Here is a 23,401-nt window from a genome sequence, read left to right on the forward strand (position 1 = left end):
TTTTTCTGAAATATAATTTCTTTCTTTTCTCTCTCTCTTTTTTTTTTTTGGCAGAGTCTTGCTCTGTTGCCCAGGCTGGAGTGCAGTGGCACGTTCTCAGCTCACTGCAGCCTCTGCCTTCCAGGTTCAAGTGATTGTCCTGCCTCAGCCTCCTGAGCAGCTGGGACTACAGGCGCCTGCCACCAAGCCCAGCTAATTTTTGTATTTTTAGTAGAGATGGGGTTTCACCATGTTGGCCAGGCTGGTCTCAAAATCCTGACCTCAAGTGATCTGCCCACCTCGGCCTCCCAAAGTGCTGGGATTACAGGTGTGAGCCACCGCAGCACCTGGTCTCAAATATAATTTCTTTTACTATTTATTTCCAATTAGAGAAATCTTTTTTTTTTTTTTTTTTTTTTTTTAGAGACCGAGTCTCGCTCTATCGCCCAGGCTGGAGTGCAGTGGCGCGATCTCAGCTCACTGCAAGCTCTGCCTCCCAGGTTCACGCCATTCTTCTGCCTCAGCCTCCCAAGTAGCTGGGACTACAGGTGCCCGCCACCACGCCTGGCTAATTTTTTGTATTTTTAGTGGAGACGGGGTTTCACCGTGTTAGCCAGGATGGTCTCGATTTCCTGACCTTGTGATCCTCCTGCCTCAGCCTCCCAAAGTGCTGGGATTACAGGCGTGAGACACCGCGCCCGGCCCAATTAGAGAAATCTTTAGCTACCCAGATCTGAAGTTAGTCCAACACTATCCATCCTATATATGTTCAAGGATTAAAATATTTGGAGTTTCAAATGCTATGTTTACAGGGTTCATATTTCTATGAACATTTGGTCATTCTTAGCCAAACTGCGAGAACAAAAAGACAAATGAGCTCTCCGCATCTAGATGTCCCCTCCCTGCCCCTCCAGCCCTGAATTATTCTGTTATTTGATGACTTCCGCAGGTGGAGGTCATTCTTCACGTGATTCTTTTAATGAATGGGCTGTTTCGTGCGCATCTGTTTTCGTGTCATGAGACAGTGGAGCAAACGGCTCGAGCTGAGAGAAGTCTCCACCCTCGCACCAGTGGAGAGCGTGCAGAAAGACAGCCTGCGAGCAGAAAAAGCAGCGGCCAGATTCCCCAGCCCGCACGCAGTGGAGAGAGGAAAGCTCTAAGCAGCCGTTCCCTGGATGACCTTGCCTTCAGAGCAGTGGTTTGTAGCCATCTTCTGAGACATGGACTCCCTTTGAAACCCCATCAAGTGCTGTGGCTCTGCCTCCCCCAAAAATGTACGTGTCAGCTGCTCACACGCACGTGCACACACATACACAGATATACATCGACACCCTCGCATTCCCTTTATGTAATTCCAGGGGTTTTGGGCACTCGAGGAATCCTTGGAATCAGAAACCTTGCCTTAGATGTTGGGAAACAAAGTTGTTTATGCCTTTTTCTCTTCAAATGTGCACCACTCGGCCGGGCGCGGTGGCTCACGCCTGTAATCCCACCACTTTGGGAGGCCGAGGCGGACAGGTCACGAGGTCAGGAGATCGAGACCATCCTGGCTAACACGGTGAAACCCCGTCTCTACTGAAAATACAAAAAAAAAAAAAAATTAGCCGGGCGTGGTGAGGGGCGCCTGTAGTCCCAGCTACTCAGGAGGCTGAGGCAGGAGAATGGCGTGAACCCGGGAGGGGGAGCTTGCAGTGAGCTGAGATCGTGCCACTGCACTCCAGCCTGGGCGACTGAGCAAGACTCCGTCTCAAAAAAAAAGAAAAAAAAAGAAAAAAAAAATGCACCACTCAAGCCTGAACAACACAGTGAGACCCTGTGTGTTAAAATTTTTTTTAAAAGGCCAGGCGTGGTGGCTCACGCGGATAATCCCAGCACTTCGGGAGGCCGAGGCGGGTGGATCACCCAAGGTCAGGAGTTTGAGACTAGCCTGGCCAACATGATGAAACCCTGTCTCTACTAAAAATACAAAACAATAGCTGGGAGTGGTGATGGGCGCCTTATAATCCCAGCTACTCGGGAGGCTGAGGCAAGAGAATCGCTTGAACCCAGGAGGCGGAGGCGGCAGTGAGCTGAGATCTTACCATTCCACTCCAGCCTGGGCAACAAGAGTGAAACTCCGTCTCAAAAAAAAAAAAAAAAAAAAGGCCGGGCGCGGTGGCTCAAGCCTGTAATCCCAGCACTTTGGGAGGCCGAGGCGGGTGGATCACGAGGTCAGGAGATCGAGACTATCCTGGCTAACATGGTGAAACCCCGTCTCTACTAAAAATACAAAAAACTAGCCGGGCGTGGTGGCGGGCGCCTGTAGTCTCAGCTACTTGGGAGGCTGAGGCGGGAGAATGGCGTGAACCCGGGAGGCGGAGTTTGCAGTGAGCTGAGATCACGCCACTGCACTCCAGCCTGGGAGACACAGCGAGACTCCGTCTCAAAAAAAAAAAAAAAAAAAAAAAAATTAAAATAGGCCGGGTGCAGTGGCTCACTCCTGTAATCCCAGCACTTCGAGAGGCCGAGGCGGGCGGATCACGAGATCAGGAGATCGAGACCACGGTGAAACCTCGTCTCTATTAAAGATGCAGTCCCATAGTCCCAGCTAAAAATACAAAAACTTAGCCGGGCGAGGTGGCAGGCGCCTGTAGTCCCAGCTACTCGGGAGGCTGAGGCAGGAGAATGGCGTGAACCCGGGAGGCGGAGCTTGCAGTGAGCTGAGATCCGGCCACTGCACTCCAGCCTGGGTGACAGAGCGAGACTCCGTCTCAAAAAAAAAAATAAAAATAAAAAAAAAATAAAGATGCAAGAAATTAGCCGGGCGTGGTGGCGGGCGCCTGTAGTCCCAGCTACTCCGCAGGCTGAGGCGGAGAATGGTGTGAACCAGGGAGGGGGAGCTTGCAGTGAGCCGAGATCGCACCACTGCACTCCAGCCTGGGCAACAGAGCGAGACTCCGTCTCAAAAAACCTAAAAATAAAAATAAAAATAAAAATAAAATAAACTGTGGACAACACTCTTTTTTTTTTTTTTTTTTTTTTTTTGAGATGGAGTCTCGCTCTGTCACCCAGGCTGGAGTGCAGTGGCAAGATCAGGGCTCACGTCAGCCGTAAACCGCTGGGCTCAAGTGATCCTCCCACTTCCACCTCCCTAGTAGCTAGGATCACAGGCATGTACCACCACACATGGCTAATTAAAAAAAAAAAAAAAAAAAAAATTTTTTTTGAGAAGTTTTGCTCTTGTCACCTAGGCTGTTGTGCAATGGCACGATATCAGTTCACTGCAACCTCCGCCTCCCAGGTTCAAGTGATTCTCCTGCCTCAGTCTCCCAAGTAGGTGGGACTACAGGCACCCACCACCACGCCTGGCTAATTTTGTATTTTTAGTAGAGATGGGGTTTCACCATGTTGGCCAGGCTGGTCTTGAACTTCTGACCTCAGGTAATCCACCCACCTTGGCCTCCCAAAGTGCTGGGATTACAGGCATGAGCCACTTGTGCCTGGAAAATTTTTAAAAATTTTTCATAGAGACTGAGTTTCACTCTGTCGCCCAGGCTGGTCTCAAACTGCTGGCCTCAAGTGATTTTTCTGCCGTGGCCTCTAAAAATCTGGGATTACAGGCATGAGCCACTGCACCTGGCCACATCACACTCTTTTTTTTTTTTTTTTTTTTGAGACTGAGTCTGGCTCTGTCGCCCAGGCTGGAGTGCAGTGGCCGGATCTCAGCTCACTGCAAGCTCCGCCTCCCGGGTTTACGCCATTCTCCTACCTCAGCCTCCGGAGTAGCTGGGACCACAGGCGCCCGCCACCTCGCCCGGCTAGTTTTTTTTTTTTTTTTTTTTTTTTTTGGGACGGAGTCTCGCTCTGTCACCCGGGCTGGAGTGCAGTGGCCGGATCTCAGCTCACTGCAAGCTCCGCCTCCCGGGTTCACGCCATTCTCCTGCCTCAGCCTCCCGAGTAGCTGGGACTACAGGCGCCCGCCACCTCGCCCGGCTAGCTTTTTGTATTTTTTAGTAGAGACGGGGTTTCACCGTGTTAGCCAGGATGGTCTCGATCTCCTGACCTCATGATCCGCCCATCTCGGCCTCCCAAAGTGCTGAGATTACAGGCTTGAGCCACCGCGCCCGGCCGGTCTCAATCTCTTGACCTCGTGATCTGTCTGCCTTGGCCTCCCAAAGTGCTGGGAAAACACCGCGCCCGGCCGCATTTTTTTATTTTAAAAAGTCATTTAAAGAGTGTGAGCCGGGCACGGTGGCTCAAGCCGGTGAAACCCCGTCTCTACTAAAAAATACAAAAAACTAGGCCGGGCGCGGTGGCTCACGCCTGTAATCCCAGCACTTTGGGAGGCCGAGGCGGGCGGATCACAAGGTCAGGAGATCGAGACCACGGTGAAACCCCGTCTCTACTAAAAATACAAAAAAAATTAGCCGGGCGCGGTTGTGGGCGCCTGTAGTCCCAGCTACTCGGGAGGCTGAGGCAGGAGAATGGCGTGAACCCGGGAGGCGGAGCTTGCAGTGAGCCGAGATCGCGCCACTGCACTCCAGCCTGGGCGACAGAGCCAGACTCCGTCTCAAAAAAAAAAAAAAAAAAAAAAAAAAAAAAAAAAAAAAAAAAAAACTAGCCGGGCGAAGTGGCGGGTGCCTGTAGTCCCAGCTACTCGGGAGGCTGAGGCAGGAGAATGGCGTGAACCCGAGAGGAGGAGCTTGCAGTGAGCTGAGATCCGGCCACTGCACTCCAGCCTGGGTGACAGAGCGAGACTCCGTCTCAAAAAAAAAAAAAAAAAAAAAAAAAGAGATTGAGACCATCCTGGCCAACACGGTGAAACTCCATCTCTACTTAAAATACAAAAATTGGCCAGGCGTGGTGGCTCAAGCCTGTAATCCCAGCACTTTGGGAGGCCGAGGTGGGTGGATCACGAGATCAGGAGATCGAGACCATTGTGGCTAACACAGTGAAACCCCGTCTCTACTAACAATACAAAAAAATTAGCCAGGCGTGGTGGCAGGCACCTGTAGTCCCAGCTACTCAGGAGGCTGAGGCAAGAGAATGGCGTGAACCTGGGAGGCGGAGCTTGCAGTGAGCCGAGATCGGACCACTGCACTCCAGCCTGGGCAACAGTGAGAATCGGCCTCAAATAAAATAAAATAAAATAAAATACAAAAATTAGCCGGGCATGATGGCATGTGCTTGTAGTCCCAGCTACTAGGAAGGCTGAGGCAGAGGAATCTCTTGAACCCGGGAGGTGGAGGTTGCAGTGAGCCAAGATGACTCCAGCCTGGTGACAGAGAAAGATTCTGTCTCAAAAAAAAAAAAATGCAGTGCGCAAGCCAATAAAAAAGACCTGTGCTTAATGATGTCACACGGTCTATAGCAGTGTGTAGTTGAGACTCACTAGTTGGTTTCATGTTAGTTACTTGCCCTGCTGTTCCCTAAACATTCGTTCTGTGGCTCTGTGGCTTTGTGGCTCTATGATTCTAGGAACCTCACAACCAAGTCAGGAAGCCAGGACTTCAATTAGGCCCCAACTGGAAGGACGACTTCCCATTGTTGAGCTTGATTTGGATTAATCAATAGTTCTCAAGTGAGGTTTGGGGACCCTTTCTCAGGGTCTGTGAGGTCAAAACTAATTTCATAATACTAATATATTATCTGCCTTTTTCACTTTTTTTTTTTTTTTTGAGACAGAGTCTCACTCTGTTGCCCAGGCTAGACTACAGTGGCACAATCTCGGCTCACTGCAACTTCTGTCTCCTGGGCTTCAAGTGATCCTCCCAACTCAGCCTCCCCAGTACTTAGGACTGCAGGCGTTTGCCACTAAGCTGGGCTAATTTTTGTATTTTTTGTAAAGGCAGGGTCTTGCCATGTTGCCCAGGCTGGTCTTGAACTCCTGGGCTCAAGCAATCTGCCAACCTTGGCCTCCTAAAATGCTGGGATTACAGTCATGAGCCACTGCGCACAGCCTATTTATTTATTTTTTAGAGACGCGGTCTCACTCTGTCGCTCAGGCTGGAGTGCAGTGGCACGATCACAGCTCACTGCAGCCTCGACCTCTTGGGTTCAAGCAATCCTCCTGCCTCAGCCTCCTGAGTAGCTGGAACCACAGGCCCATACCACCATGCTAGGCCACAGCCATCTTTTTTTTTTTTTGAGACGGAGTCTCGCTCTGTCACCCAGGCTAGAGTGCGGTGGCACCATCTTGGCTCACTGCAAGCTCCGCCTCCTGGGTTCACGCCAGTCTCCTGCCTCAGCCTCCCGAGTAGCTGGGACTACAGGCGCCCACCACCATGCCCGGCTAATTTTTTGTATTTTTGTATTTTTGTATTTTTTTTTTTGAGACAGAGTCTTGCTCTGTTGCCCAGGCTGGAGTGCAGTGGCCAGATCTCAGCTCTGCAAGCTCCGCCTCCCGGGTTTTTACGCCATTCTCCTGCCTCAGCCTCCCAAGTAGCTGGAACTACAGGCGCCCGCCCCTCGTCCAGCTAGTTTTTTGTATTTTTTAGTGGAGACAGGGTTTCACCGTGTTAGCCAGGATGGTGTCGATCTCCTGACCTCGTGATCCTCCTGTCTCGGCCTCCCAAAGTGCTGGGATTACAGGCGTGAGCCCCCGGGCCCAGCCTGTTTAGTATGTTTTTATAATTCATATGAATGGTGCCATTCCATAAATGTCTTTTTGTGTGTTAACTTTCTCCTTCAACATATATTTATTCCTTAGATTTTTTGTGTCACTTCATGTAAAATTATTTTATCTTCACTTAATCCTTTTCTAATGTTCATCCTTTCTTCGTGCGTTTCTGAGTTTCTGACCAATGTCATTTTTCATCTCTCTTAAAAACTTTTTTTAATTTAAATTTTTTATTTATTTATTTTTTTGGAGACAGAGTCTCACTCTGTCGCCCAGGCTGGAGTGAAGTGGCTCAATCTCGGCTCACTGCAACCTCCTCCTCTTGGGTTTAAGCAATTCTCCTGCCTCAGCCTCCTGAGTAGCTGGGACTACAGATGCACGCTGCCATGCCTGGCTAATTTTTTGTATTTTAGTAGAGACAGGGTTTCACCATGTTGCCCAGGCTGGTCTTGAACTCCTGAGCTCAGGCAACCTGCCCGCCTCAGCCTCCCAAAGCGCTAGGATTACTGGCATGAGCCACTGCGCCCGGCCTTATTTTATTTTATTTTATTTTTTTTTTTGAGACAGCATCTCACTCTGTCACCCAGGCTGATGTACAATGGTGCAATCTCATCTCACGGCAGCCTTGACCTCCTGAGCTCAGGTGATCCTCCCACCTCAGCCTCCTGGGTAGCTGGGATTACAGGTGTGCACCACCACATGCCGCCAATTTTTTGTATTTTTTTTTTTTTTTTTTTTGTAGAGATGAGTTTTTGCCATGTTGCCCAGGCTGGTCTTGGACTCCTGGGCTCAAGCAGTCTGCCTGCCTTGACCTCCCAAAATGCTAGGATTACAGGCATGAGCCACTGTGCCCAGGCAAAAAAAAAGAAAGAAAAAACTTTAGGGCAGGTGCAGTGGCTCACATCTGTAATCCCAGCACTTTGGGAGGGCGGGCAGATCACCAGAGGTCAGGAGTTCGAGATCAGTCTGGCCAACATGGTGAAGCCCTGTTGCTACTAACAATACAAAAATAAGCCGGGTGTGGTGGTGCGCGTGTACAGTCCCAGCTACTCGGGAGGCTGAGGCAAGAGAATCACTTGAACCGGAAAGTGGAGGTTGCAGTGAGTCGATATCACGCCATTGCACTCCAGCCTGGGCAACAGAGTGAGACTCTGCCTCAAAAAGCAAAAACAGAAACAAACAAAAAAACTACTTTAAACATTTTTTGCAAAGCAGGTCTGCCGGCAAAAATTTCCTCAATTTTTTTTTTTTTTTTTTTTTGAGGCAAGAGTCTTGGTCTGTCACCCAGGGTGGAGTGCAGTGGCGCAATCATGGCTTACTGCAGTCCTGACCTTCCTGGCTTGTGTGATCCTCCCACCTCAACCTCCAGAGTAGGTGGGACCACAGGCATGTGCCACCATGACTGGCTAAGTTTTGTAATTTTTTGTAGAGGCGGGGGTCTCACTGTGTTGTCCAGGCTGGTCTTGAACTCCTGGGCCCAAGGGGGCCTCCCTGCCTCAGCTTCCCAAAATGCTGGGATTATGGATGTGAATTTTCTCAATTTTTGTTTGTCTGATAAAGCTTTTTTCTTTTGTTTTCTTTCTTTCTTTCTTTTTTCTGAGACAGAGTCTTGCTCTGTCTCCCCGGCTGGAGTGCAGTGGCCAGATCTCAGCTCACTGCAGCCTCCACTTCCCAGACTCAAGGGATCCTCCTGCCTCTGCCTCCCAAAGTGCTGCTGGGGGATTACAGACGTGAGCCACTGCACCTGGCCTTATCTAAACAAATCTAAACATTAAAAGGGTACAGTAAAAATATGGTATTTTCTGGGATGATCATCATATATGTGGTCTGTTGTTGACCAAAACGTTTTATGCAGTGTATGACTGTAGTTTCCTTTCAGGGCAGGCCTTATTAAGAACAGTGTTCTGGGTCGGGTGGAGTGGCTCACGCCCGTAATCCCCGCACTTTGGGAGGCCAAGGCAGGCAGATCACCTGAGGTCGGGAGTTCAAAACCAGGCTGACTGATATGGAGAAACCTCATCTCTACTAAAAATACAAAATTAGCCAGGCGTGGTGGTGCATGCATGTAATCCCAGCTACTTGGGAGGGTGAGGCAGGAGAATCACTTGAACCCAGGAGGTGGAGGTTGCAGTGAGCCAAGATCACGCAATTACACTCCAGCCTGGGCAACAAGAGCAAAACCCTGTCTCAAAAAAAAAAAAAAAAAAAAAAAATCCCCCCCAAAATCATCAGTGTTCTGGGTGTATTCCAAAATGGCTGCTTTTCCTCTCCCCTGCTGAAGTGTGAGGGGAGGGGTTTTCCAATCTTCACTGTGAGAACCCGGTTGGGTTTCTGGAGATAAAATTCACAAAATGGCAAGAGCCCCTCTGGCAAAGAGGAGGCAGGAGCAGTGATCAATTGTATCAGATAAGAATTAGCCAGCTGGACTCAGTTTAGATGATCCCAATTTTGTTGGCAATATTCAAAGCATCATAATCAGAAGCCAGTCAAACATATGCCTTCTTCTCTCCATCAGGCCGAATTGGGGTGTTGGCCTTGGCCACATCCACATCATAGAGCTTCTTCACAGCCTGTGTGACTTGTTGTCGTTGGCTTTTAACATCCACAGTGAACACAAGTGTGTTGTTGTCTTCCATCTTCTTCATGGCAGACGCAGTGGGAACTTGATGATGACATAGTGGTCAAGCCTGGGAAAGAGGCAAAATAGGGTCACCCGGCCCAGGCTCGGTAGAAAGATGGACTCACTTTTGGAGTCCAGCTGGCTCTCCTTTTTTTTTTTTTTTTTTTTTTTTTTGAGACAGAGTCTCTGTTGCCCAGGCTGGAGTGCAATGGCACAATCTCGGCTCACTGCAACCTCTACCTCCCAGGTTCAGTTGATTCTCGTACCTCAGCCTCGTGAGTAGTTGGGATTACAGGCATGCGCCACCATGCCCAGCTAATTTTTGTGTTTTTAGTAGAGATGGGGTTTTTGCCATGTTGGACAGGCTGGTCTTGAACTCCTGACCTCAAATGATCCTCCTGCCTCGGCCTCCCAAAATGCTGGGATTATAGGTTTGAGTCACTGTCTCTTCTTTTTGACAGGAAAATTTTGGAGGAGAGATTGAGTTAGAGTGAGATTGGGGTGGATTTTACAGAGAATAGGAAACAAGAAATTGGATACAGCAACTGTAGATAATTCTTTCAAAGGTGTTTTGCTGGAAAAGGGAGCAAAGAAATGGGGCAGTAGATAATGTCTAAAGCGTAGTTAAGAGAAGCCTTATTATAGGGGACTAAAAAAACTTATGTATATTCTTTTTTTTTTTTTTAAGATGGGGTTTCACTGTTGTTGCCCAGGTTGGAGTGCAATGGCACAATCTTGACTCATTGCAACCTCAGCCTCCCGGGTTCAAGAGATTCTCTTGCTTCAGCCTCCCAAGTAGTTGGGATTGCAGGCATGTGCCACCACGTCTGGCTAATTTTTGTATTTTTAGTAGAGATGGGATTTCACCATATTGGTCACACTGGTCTTGAACTCCTGGCCTCAGGTGATCTGCCCACCTCAGCCTCCCAAACTGCTGGGATTACAGGCATGAGCCACAGCGCCCGGACTATCTTATGCATATTCTAATGGCAATGATCCAGCAGAGAGAAAAACAAAAACAACAATAGCAAAAAACCCTGATGTAGCAGAGAGAGGGGAGAATTTCTGAGCGATACCTATGAGTAATCAGAGGGGACTGGATCAAGTGCACAGGCAGAGGGCTGGGCTCTGGTAGCAGAGATACTTCGTCTATAATAGTAGGCAGGAGCCCAGAGGGTGGGGATTTAGAGAAGATAGATAGGTGTGGGGAGGGGGAGATCACACAGCTTCTCTGCTGATTGTGTCAATATTCACAGTGAACCGAAAGAAAGCCATTAACTGGGAGTTAACTCACAGTGAACCGAAAGAAAGCCAGTAACTGGGGAAGGGAGGAGGTGTTGGAGGTTTGAGCAGAAAGGAGAGGTTATAAGATAACTGGTTGGAAAATGAGGGGAGAAATTAACCTGGATAAGCATTGTATGATTGCCAAGGGGCATGAAGACTCCACGTGAGGTTTGTGGTTGTGAATTTGAAAGTGAAACTCATCAGTGTGATGCCAGCCTCATTTGGCAGGACAGGTGCAGGTGCCTACCAGGCAGCAAATTGGAATTATCACCAGGGTTGTGTTTTTGCCCAGGGAGTGTGAGGAAGTGAGGGGGAGGTTGCTAAAGGTGTACACACGGCAGAGAGGACTCTGACCATGGAATCTAAACAGGGACGAAGGGGAGGGAGGAGATCAAGTCATGGATGATATGATCTTAGACTGATTCAGATTTGTCTTAGGAAGACAAGAATCTACCTCTACGGGGAGAATTCTTCACACACACACAGATACAGACCATTATGTAGATATAATCTAGTCACAGGTTCTTGGGAAATATTTAACATTTAAAACAGTCCTGGCCGGGCACGGTGGCTCACAGCTGTAATCCCAGCAATTTGGGAGGCCCAGGCAGGTGGATCACTTGAGGTCAGGAGTTTGAGACCAGCCTGGCCAACGTGGTGAAACCCTATTTCCACTAAAAAAAAAAAATTAGCCAGGTGTGATGGTGTATGCCTGTAATCTCAGCTACTCCGGAGGCTCAAGTGGGAGAATCACTTGAACCCAGGAGGTGGAGGTTGCAGTAAGCTGAGATCGTGCCACTGCACTCCAGTCTGGGTGACAGACGGAGACCCAGTCTCAAAAAACAAACAAACAAAAAACACGTTTAAGATGGCAAATTTTATGTCATATGTGTCTTACCACAATGAACACACACACATACACATGCTGCTAAATTGTTGTGTAATGAAACTATGAAACTATCAAGAATTAAGACATGGGCCGGGTGTGGTGGCTTAAGCCTGTAATCCCAGCACTTTGGGAGGCCGAGACGGGTGGATCACGAGGTCAAGGAGATCGAGATCGTCCTGGCTAACACGGTGAAACCCCATCTCTACTAAAAAATACAAAAAACTAGCCGGGCGAGGTGGCAGACGCCTGTAGTCCCAGATACTGGGGAGGCTGAGGCAGGAGAATGGCGTAACCCGGAAGGTGGAGCTTGCAGTGAGCTGAGATCCGGCCACTGCACTCCAGCCTGGGCGACAAAGCGAGACTCTGTCTCAAAAAAAAAAAAAAAAAAGAATTAAGACATGGGCTGGGCAAGGTAGCTCACACTTGTAATCCCAGCACTTTGGGAGACTGAGGCAGGCGGATTGCTTGAGCTCAGGAGTTCGAGACCAGCCTGAGAAACTTGGAAAAACCCTATCTCTACAAAAAATACAAAAATAAGCCAGGCATGGTGGTGTGCACCTGTGGTCCCAGCTACTCGGGAGGCTGAGAATTTAGACATGAGTGAGTAGGTTGAGCATCTTTTGTTTTTGTTGGACATACAAAGTCTTCTCCTGTGGTTGCCTATTCTTATCCTTTGGCCAGTTTTCTATTGGGTTACTTGTGTTTTTTGCATAGATTTGTAAATTTTTTTTTTTTTTTCTGAGACAGACACTTGCTCTGTCATCCAGGCTGAGTGCAGTGGTGCCATCTTGGCTCACTGCAACCTTCGCCTCCCGGGTTCAAGCGATTCTCTTGCCTCAGCCTCCCAAGTAGCGGGGACTACAGTCGCATGCCATCTGTCTGGCTGATTTTGATATTTTTAGTAGAGATGGGGTTTCACCATCTTGGCAAGACTGGTCTTGAACTCCTGACCGCATGATATACCCGCCTCGGCCTCCTGAAGTGCTGGGATTACAGGCATGAGGCACCGTGCCTGGTCTGTAAACTTTCTTTATGTATTCTGATCACTAACCCTTTCATGGTTATGGAAATTACAATGATCTTATCCCAATCTGTGACTTTCACATATTATAATGTCATATGAAATCTTTAATATTACTTTAGCCAAAAGAGTCTTTGAACAGCTCGTGTTTTTTGGGTCTTGTTCAACAATGTCTCATATATTTTATTCTGAAATGTCTTTAGTTTTGCAATTCACACTTGAGTCTACGAGTCACGTTATTTGTTTTCTACATTGGGTTTGCAAGTGCATTTTCATTAGTATATTATCACAGGCTCCTGAAAAGAAGTTAAAAAAATTCTGTTAGATTTTATAAAACACAACTGAGCTAGGGTTAGTGTTAGGGTTTAGTTTTCTCTATCATAATATGTCACTCTGTGGATGTGTTAGGTTTTTTGTTTTTGAGACGGAGTCTCGCCCCCAGGCTGGAGTGCAGTGGCGCGATCTCGGCTCACTGCAAGCTCTGTCTCCAGGGTTCAGGCCATTCTCCTGCCTCAGCCTCCCGAGTAGCTGGGACTACAGGCGCCTGCCACCAGGCCCGGCTAATTTTTTTTTTTTTTTGTATTTTTAGTAGAGACAGGGTTTCACTGTGTTAGCCAGGATGGTCTCGATCTCCTGACCTCGTGATCCGCCCACCTCGGCCTCCCAAAGTGCTGGGATTACAGGCATGAGCCACCGCACCTGGCCTTGCTTTTGTTTCTTAAATTGAGACAGGGTCTTGCTCTGTCACCCCAGCTGGAGTGCAGTGGTGTAATCTTGGCTCACTGCAGCCTCCACCTCCCAGGCTCAAGCGATCCTCCCATTTCAGCCTCCCTAGGACCACAGATGTATGCCACCATAACCAGCTAATTGTATTTTTTGTGGCGACGGGGTTTCACCATGTTGACCAGGCTGGACTTGAACTCCGGTGCTCGAGTGATCTGCCTGTCTTAGCCTCCCCAAGTGCTGGGATTACAGGTGTGAGCCACAGCACCTGGCTTATTTTATTTTTATTTATTTATTATTATTATTTTTTGAGACAGAATCTTACTCTGTCGTCCAGGCTGGAGTGCAGTGGTGTGATCTTCGCTCACTGCAAGCTCCGCCTCTCAGGTTCAAGGGATTCTCCTGTCTCAGCCCCCCGAGTAGCTGGGACTACAGGTGTCTGCCATCATGCCCAGCTAGTTTTTGTATTTTTAGTAGAGATGAGGTTTCACCATGTTGGCCAGGCCGGTCTTGAGCTCTTGACCTCAGGTAATCAGCCCTCCTCACCCTCCCAAAGTGTTGGGATTATAGGCGTGAGCCACTGCGCCTGGCTTTATTCTTAATTATAGAGACTGAAATTCATTTCCTTTATTTGTGGTAATCAACTTAAAAGTTTTTAATGTCCTGGAGAAAGTCATTTTGTCACCTCTCCCTGGCTTTCTAGCTCTGGGCTATTTCTTACACCCTAGGATGAAAATTAGAGTTACATAGGCTGGGCGCGGTGGCTCACGCCTGTAATCCCAGGACTTTGGGAGGCCAAGACGAGCAAATCACGAGGTCAGGAGATCGAGACCATCCTGGCCAACACAGGACTACAGGCACCCGTCACCATGCGCGGCTAGTTTTTTGTATTTTTAGTAGAGACTACAGGTGTACGTCCCCACATCTGGGTAGCTTTTTGTATTTTTTGTAAAGACAGAGTCTCACTTTGTTGCCCAGGCTGGTCTCGAACTCCTGGGCTCAAAAGATCCTCTCACTTTGGCCTCCCAAAGTGCTGGGATTACAGGTATGAGCCACCACACCCCAGTGCTCTTGTTAATCTTTTACTGTGCTTAATTTTTTAAATTTAAATTTTTTTTTTTTTTTTGAGATGGCGTGTCACTCTCTTGCCCAGGCTAGGAGTGTAGTGGCATGATCTCGGCTTACTGCAACCTCTACCTCCTGGGTTCAAGTGATTCTCTTGCCTCAGCCTCCTGAGTAGCTGGGATTACAGGGACGTGCTACCACGCTCAGCTAATTTTTGTATTTTTAGTAGAGACAGGGTTTCACCATGTTGGTCAGGCTGGTCTTGAACTCCTGACTTCGTGATCCGCCCACCTCGGCCTCCCAAAGTGTTGGGATTACAGGCGTGAGCCCTGTGCTCGGCCTACTGTGCTTAATTTATAAATTAAACTTTATCTTAGGTACGAATGCCTAGGAAAAATCATAATAGAAATAGTTTACTATCCAAGGTTTCAGGCATCCCTGGGGATCTGGAATGTATCCCCAGCTAAGGGGATACTCTGGTATTTGTGTGACACATTAGGAGAGCTGTCACGCCCCTGGGCCTATCTGCAGACAAGCTGCACTACTGAGCCTTTGCGGAAGCAACTCCCTGGGACAGCCTAGCTGTGCACTGACCAACGCCTGACAGCCTTCAGTGGCCAGGCCAGGGTGGGGCCTGAAAGCATGACCTGGGCCAATTAGGTTTCTCCCTCTTAGGAATTTTAACCAGGAAATACTGAAGTCATGAGGAGCTGGCAGAAGCGGCCCAAGCCGCTCAGTCATAAGCCACGGAACAACCGGAGAGGCTGTGAGGAGCCACATGCTAACCGCAATTATGAGGGAGGTGCTCATAGGAGAAGGCTGTGAAGTCAAGAAAAGCCACGCGGTGCAGGGTGAGGAGGCCGGCCGGTGGGAAGATGAGAACAGGGGGCCAGTGACATTAACGCTGGGGAGAGAGCTGCAGTCCCGACCTTCCCGTGGCCCCACTTCTGTTTCTTCCCTTCCTGAGGTCAGATTGCTTGGGTTTGCCTGGCTTCCACGTTGGAACCTCCTCATGCTAAATCCGTACTTCAGATGTTGAGCAAGTCTCCATTCTTCACCATAAAAAGGACAGAACTCAAATGCTCTTGCTTTTTTAATTAATAGACTTTTAATTTTCGAGATGGAGTTTTGCTCATCTTCTCCAGGCTGGAGTGCAGTGTCATGATCTTGGCTCACTGTAACCTCTACCTCCTGGGTTCAAGCAATTCTCCTGCCTCAGCCTCCCGATAGCTGGGATTACAGGCGCCTGCCACCATGTCCACCTAATTTTTTGTATTTTTAGTAGAGATGGGGTTTTACCATGTTGGCCAGGCTGGTCTTGAACTCCTGACCTCAGGTGATCCACCTGCCTCGCTAGGATTACGGGTGTGTAATCCCTAAAGTGCTGGGATTACAGGCGTGAGCCACCACGCCCAACAGACTTCATTTTTTAGAGTGGTTTTAGGTTCACAGCAAAATTGAGCCCAAAGGACAGAGTTCCTATATACCCCTCACTCCCCGCTGCTGCCCGTTATTAACATTTTCCATCAGTGTGGTCTCTTTGTTATGACTGATGAGTCAATGTTGATACAGTCTTATTCACTAAAGTCCATGGTTTATTTTATTTAATTAATTAATTTATTTATTTTTGAGATGGAGTCTCGCTTTGTTGCCCAGGCTGGAGTGTAGTGGTGCAATCTTGGCTCACTGCAACCTCTGCCTCCCAGGCTCAAGCAGTTCTTCTGCCTCAGCCTCCCAGGTAGCTGGAATTACAGGCACGTGCCACCATACCAGGCTACTTTTTTGTATTTTTAGTAGAGATGGGGTTTCACCATGTTGGCCTGGCTGGTCTAGAACTCCTGACCTCAAGTGATCCTCCTGCCTTGGCCTCCCAAAGTGCTGGGATCCACTGCACCCAGCCTCTTTGTTTTTGGTGACAGAGTCTCCCTCTGTCACCCAGACTGGAGTGCAGTGGCGCAATCACACTCACTGCAGCCTTGAACTCCTGGGCTCAAACGATCCTCCTGCCTCAGCCTCCCAAAGTACTGGGATTATAGGCGTGAGCCACCATGCCTGGCCCATTCTGTGGGTTTTGACAAATGTATAGTAACATATATCCACCTATAAAGTATCATACAGAATAATAGTTTCAGTGCTCTAAAAATCTCCTGTGCTCCACCTAGTTATCCTTCCCTCTGTCAAAGCCCTCGCAACCACTAATCCCTTCACTGCCTTTCCCAGAATATGCCTTTCCTAGACATAATTTTGCCTTTTCCAGAATGTCAGATAGTTGGACTCATATAGTATGTAGCCTTTTCACATTGGTTTCTTTCACATGATAATATGCCTTTAATGTTCCTTCACATCTTTTCTTTATTTTTTATTTTTATTTTTAAAGATCATTACTATTTTTGTCTCACCATGTTGCTCAGGCTGGTCTCTAACTCCTGGCCTCAAGGGATCCTCCTGCCTTGGGCTCTCAAAGTGCTGGGATTATAGGGGTGAGCCACCACACCCAGCACCTCCATGCCTTTTCCTGGCTTGATAGCACATTCCTCTTAGTGTGGAATAATACTGCATTGCATGAATGTATCACAGCTTATCTGTTCACCTAATGAAGGACATCTCAGTTGCTTCCATGTTAAAATGCTCGTTTTATTGATAAGATTTTAAAAAAGCAAAAGTAGCAGAATTTATTTTATTTATTTTTTGAGATGGAGTCTTGCTTTGTGGCCCAGGCTGGAGTGCAGTGGTGCAGTCTCAGCTCACTGCAACCTCTGCCTCCCAGGTTCAAACGATTCTCCTGCCTTAGGCTCCTGAGCAGCTAGGATTACAGGTGCCCACCACCATGCCCGGCTACTTTTTTGTATTTTTGTAGTGAAGGGGTTTCACCATGTTGGCCACGCTGGTCTCGAACTCCTGACCTCAGGTGATCCACCCGCCTTGGCCTCCCAAACTGCTGGGATTACAGGTGTTGAGTCACTGTGCCCAGCCATAGCAGAATTTATTCTGGAAATTGGAGTAGTAGGAGACATTTGGCATTGAAAGGAATGGGAATGTGGATAGTTTGAAATTAAGGTGCCTGGAAAAGTTGAACAAAGAGGAGGGAAGCACTAAAATGAGTGGTCAGTCACGTGTCATGTCGACACCGGAGCTTGGATGGCGGAGGTGAATTTTTCTGTTTTTTTCTGGGTTACAGAATTTTCCCTCTTTCTTCTGTTTGTATAGATGCCTTGGATTGAAGAAGTGAGTTTTGGTGGCTAAAAGCAGCTGCCACATCAGTGTTATACAATTAAATTCTGGACCCCCTAAAGACAATTTTAGAATCTAAAGTATATTTTCTTTAGTGAGGAGATTTCTTCTGAGGGCCCCTTTGTGATCAATGTTAGTCTTGTTTGTTTGGCATTTAGACAAACTAGGGTTTGTGGATAGTTCTCAACTCCCCATTATTATGCCCTTCTTATCCCTAGAAAATAACACCTTTCCTCCAAGGTAAACCTAGGTAATTTACGAGTAGATGTGGAGGAAATGTTTATTTTGAAATGCAGCTTCCCCTAGGGTGGAATTCGCTGGCTCTCTGGCTCACTCAGTTAACAGTGGACAGCTGTTTATAACAGGAAGTGTGGAATTGCCTGGTGTCTCAGTGAAATGGCAGGAAGACAGAGGGAGGAGGACTCCTAATTATCAAACTTGGAATTGGGCCAAGACAATGAAAATCAGTGTCTCCTCCTTTTAATTCTTTCATAAGCCCTAGGAGACTTTTAATAACCACAAGTGGTCAGGAGTCAGATGTTGGGTTTAGATTTCATCCAAAAGGCATTGTACTGCCCCAAACAACATGCTGTGGCACTGGCTAAGTGTAACTCAAAGGGAAGGGCATCCCTCCCCTGAATCCGACGGGGCTCAGTGAAGCAGGGTTTCTTGAGATCTGTATGTAAGTGTGTTGGTAATCAGACCCACTTCTACCTTGGTGGAAATAAAATTCAATAGGGTCTGGAGTTGAACTGGAAATCTTTTTTTTTTTTTTGAGACGGAGTTTTGCTCTTGTTGCCCAACCTGGAGTGCAGTGGCGCCATTGCAGCTCACTGCAGCCACCACCTCCTGGGTTCAAGTGATTCTCCTGCCTCAGCCTTCCGAGTAGCTGGGATTACATGCATGCACCACCACGCCTGGCTAATTTTTGTATTTTTAGTAGAGACGGGGTTTCACCATGTTAGTCAGGCTGGTCTCGAACTCCTGACCTCAGGTGATCCGCCCACCTTGTCCTCCCAAAGTGCTGGGATTACAGGCAAGAGCCACCGTGCCAGCCAGAATTAGAAATCTTAATTGCTCATCCACAATAAATCACAGCCAAACAAAGGAAAATGGTTTCTGATATTTGATCCTTTGTTTTGAAAAGCTGTTTCACCTCTCTATTTGCTTACACATGTGCTCTGAAATATCAACCATTTCTCCATTCCAATTCAGTGCAGAGACTTTCAAAGGCTACCAGGGGTTACTTACCTGGCCCGAGGGGAAAAAACTGGAGAGGGAGAAATTTTGATTTACAATAAATTATAAAGTGAAAACCCGCTGTGGGTAAATGCAAGGTGAGCTCAGAGAACTGGCAGTGGGGAAGAAAGAAGTGTTGCTGGAGGCTCAACCTGAAAAAGTGCAACGGGAGATATAGCTGAGGCTCGTTATTGGCTTGTATTTGCACTACATAAACTTGGAAGCCAATTTCATAGAAAATGCCTAGAAACAAGCTTCAGTCTGTTACAAGGCTTGCTAAAGCACCCTGGTTCTGCTTAAGGCATTTTAGGGGAAAATAATTTACATGTTCTAAAGCTTGAGTACTTCTGGTGAATTATGAAGACTAGTTACCAGCCATATGTTCAAAGAACTTGAATGGTTTTTTTTAATTATAAGAATTATCCATGCTTGATATGAAAAGAAGAAAGTCAAACAGAACAGAGTCGAATGAAGTCAAATGTCAGCCTCCTGTTCCTTCCTCACTCCCTCTTCCACACTCAATGGGCTCAATGTACACAGTTTCTTGGAGGATATGCTTCTACGCATTTTGGAAACACATACACATTTGTCCTTTTAGAAATACAAATAGAATTATACTTTACATAATGATTGTATGACTTGCTTTTTTCATTTAACTCTAAATTATGGCTATCATTCTTTATCAATTCAGATTTACCTCATTCTTTTTTATTTTATTATTTATTACTTTTTTTGAGACAGAGTCTTAACTCTATTGCCCAGGCTGGAGTGCAGTGGCTCGATCTCAGCTCACTGCAATCTCCGCCTCCTGGGCTCAAGTGATTCTCTTGCCTCAGCCTCCCGAGTAGCTGAAATTACAGGTGCCTGCCACCATGCCCCAGCTAATTTTTGTATTTTTAGTAGAGGTGGGTTTTCGCCATGTTGGTCAGGCTGGTTTTGAACTCCCGATCTCAGGTGATCCACCTGCCTCGGCTTCCCAAAGTGCTGGGATTACAGGTGTGAGTCACCCCGCCTGGCCCCAGATGGATTTTTTTTTTTAAATCTTTAAAATTTTTTAGAGACAGGGTCTTGCTTTGTTGCCTAGGCTGTTCTGAAACTCCTGGCCTCAAGTCATCCTCCCTTTTGGCCTCCCCAAAGTGCAGGGATTACAAACATAAACCACTGTGCCTGGCCTTGAATATTTTTAAATGTAAAAAAATGAAAGTAATAAGCCGGGAATGGTGGCAGGTGCCTGCAGTCCTAGCTACTGGAGAGGCTGAGGTGGGAGAACGGCTTGAGCCCTCCTACAAGATCAGCCTAGCAACATACCAAGTCCTTGTCTCTAAAAAAAATTAAAATAAATGATTAAAAAAGTGAAATCACCAAACCACAATTTCTTAGGGTGAGTTTACTGGTGTTTATTATTATCCCCCTCAGCCTATGTACACATAATGTATATTCTTTTGTCTATGCCAAATTTTTATAATTTAAAAAAATGAAATAAAAGATATTAGAATAATATTAAAACTTTTTCAAATCATGGATTGAAGAAGCTCTTTCTAACATGGCAGGAAATCCAGACGCCATAAAGGAAAAAACACCAATAAATTTTACTGCATAAATATTTTACATCTCTATGAGGTATAAAAACACCATAGCAATGCAAGAAACAGGCAGACTGGCCAGGCGCGGTAGCTCACGCCTGTAATCCCAGCACTTTGGGAGGCCGAGACGGGTGGATCACGAGGTCAGGAGATCGAGACCACCCTGGCTAACACCCTGTCTCTACTAAAAAATACACACACAAAAAAAATTAGTCGGGCGTGGTGGTGGGCGCCTGTAGTCTCAGCTACTCGAGAGGCTGAGGCAGGAGAATGGCGTGAACCTGGGAGGCAGAGCTTGCAGTGAGCCGAGATCGGGCCACTGCATTCCAGCCTGGGTGACAGAGCAAGACTCCGTCTCAAAAAAAAAAAAAAAAAAAAAAAAAAAAGAAACAGGCAGACTGGGGAGAAACATTTTCAACACGTATAAGCAAGGGCTAACTTCTTTTTTTTTTTTTTCCTTTGAGACGGGGTCTCACTCTTGTCACCAGGTTGGAATGCAGTGGCACGCCTCAACCTCCCAGGCTCAAACCATCCTCCCACCTCGGCTTCCCAAGTAGCCTGGACTACAGGCATGTGCCATCACACTCAGATAATTTTTAAAATTTTTTGTAGAGAGAGGGGTCTCACTATGTTGCCCAGAGTGGTCTCGAATTCCTGGACTTCAAAAAAAAAAAAAAAAATTAAATTAAAAAAAAATCCACCTGTGATTTTGGGGGTGGGGTGTGTTAGGAGTAATATGAATCTAGGGGGTGTGTTGTTGTTTTTTGTTTTCCCATATGGCTATCTTGTCCCAATATCATTTATTAAATAATCCCCATTTTCATCTTCTTTTTTTTTTTGAAAAGGAGTCTCTCTCCCTGTCGCCCAGGCTGGAGTGCAGTGGCAGGATCTCAGCTCTGCAAGCTCCGCCTCCCGGGTTTACGCCATTCTCCTGCCTCAGCCTCCCGCGTAGCTGGGACTACAGGCGCCTGCCACCTCGCTCGGCTAGTTTTTTGTATTTTTTAGTAGAGATGGGGTTTCACTGTGTTAGCCAGGATGGTCTTGGTCCCCTGACCTCGTGATCTGCCCGTCTCGGCCTCCCAAAGTGCTGGGATTACAGGCTTGAGCCACTGCGCCCGGCCTCCATCTTCTTTTAATACAGCTCTGATGTGATCTCTGTATGTTAACCTGTAGTAAGATACATAAAATAACTAACAAAAGTCCTTGATATTTTCAGATTCAAAAACTATTCAATAACTATTATTATTCAATTACTTTTATTGACTTAATTTCCACTTTAAAAATATTGCTGAAAAAAGAATAAGGAAACTTTAAAAAGTTTAATATGGGAAAAAAAATCCCAGTCGGTATTTTATGTCTTTAATTTTCAGTTATTTAACCTCCATAAGCCCCAGTTCCTTGACTTTTTTTTTTTTTTTTTTTTGGTTGAGACAGAGTCTCGCTTTGTCGCCCAGACTGGAGTGCAGTGGCCGGATCTCAGCTCACTGCAAGCTCCGCCTCCCGGGTTCACGCCATTCTCCTGCCTCAGCCTCCCGAGTAGCTGGGACTACAGACGCCCGCCACCTCGCCCGGCTAGGTTTTTGTATTTTTTAGTAGAGACGGGGTTTCACCGTGTTAGCCAGGATGGTCTCGATCTCCTGACCTTGTGATCCGCCCGTCTCGGCCTCCCAAAGTGCTGGGATTACAGGCTTGAGCCACCGCGCCCGGCCCTGCTTGACTTTTAAAATGGAGATAATAAGCCAGGCGCAGTGGCTCATGCCTGTAATCCCAGCACTTTGGGAGGCCAAGGCGGGCAGATCACCTGAGGTCTGGAGTTTGAGTGCAGCCTGACCAACACGGAGAAATCCCATCTCTACTGAAAGTACAAAATTAGCCGGGCATGGTGGCACATCCCTGTAATCCCAGCTGCTCGGGAGGCTGAGGCAGGAGAATCACTTGAACCCGGAGGCAGAGGTTGCAGTGAGCCGAGATCGGGCCAGTGCACTCCAGCCTGGGCAACAAGAGGGAAACTCTGTCTCAAAAAAAAAAAAAAAAAAAAAAAGCAACAAAAAAACACACTTCATGGGGAGAAAAAGTGCGCTAAAGAATGTAACATGTTTCTTAGGGCACTGGGAACATAATAAGCTTTCAATCAGCAGTTTAATAGTGGTTCTTATTATGAAGATTATTTTACTACATTATCAGCTTCTCAGATCCTTGGAAGGAGGTCCATTACTCTCCGGCTTTATGGCTGGACCACAATTCTTGCATGGGACTGTTACAGTTAAATGGGTTTAGTTTGCTAATTTTGTGGTCTGATACCGTATATTATGCTTCGTAATTACGTGGCATTTCTGAACTTCCAAATTTACATTTTTATGGATAAATGAAAATGACAGCCAATCCTTAATACCACAGTAAATGTTATTTCCTAACGTGGAGAGCTTCTCTCCTTCCTGCTGGATGGCAGTGCATTGCCCATTTGTCTACCACAGAGCTGAATCTTTATTGGAAAAAATGCTCCTGTAAGTTCAAGACCAGCCTGGGCAACATAATGAAACTCCATCTCTACTAAAATTAGAAAAGTTAGTCGGGCGTGGTGGCACACGCCTGTAATCTCAGCTATTCAGGAGGCTGAGGCACGAGAATCACTTGAACCGACGAGGTGGAGGTTGCAATGAGCTGAGATCCTGCTACTGCACTCCAGCCTGGGCGACAGAGCGAGACTCCATCTCAAAAAAAAAAAAAAAAATAATAATAATAATTGAATGTGGGAATTATAATCTGAATAGATACTCCAAGGATAAAATTATCACTTCATTTGAAATAGATGAGTGAATTATTTTGTGCTACGTTTTCTACCCCTTATTATTATTATTTTTTTTCTTGAGACGGAGTCTCACTCTGTCGCCCAGGCTGGAGTGCAGTGGCCGGATCTCAGCTCACTGCAAGCTCCGCCTCCCGGGTTTACGCCATTCTCCTGCCTCAGCCTCCCGAGTAGCTGGGACTACAGGCGCCCGCCACCTCGCCCGGCTAGTTTTTTGTATTTTTTAGTGGAGACGGGGTTTCACCATGTTAGCCAGGATGGTCTCGATATCCTGACCTCGTGATCCTCCCGTCTCGGCCTCCCAAAGTGCTGGGATTACAGGCTTGAGCCACCGCGCCCGGCCTCTACCCCTTATTTTATTTT

Source organism: Macaca mulatta, chromosome 1 (assembly GCF_049350105.2).
Source record: "Macaca mulatta isolate MMU2019108-1 chromosome 1, T2T-MMU8v2.0, whole genome shotgun sequence".
Classification (NCBI taxonomy): Eukaryota; Metazoa; Chordata; class Mammalia; order Primates; family Cercopithecidae; genus Macaca; species Macaca mulatta.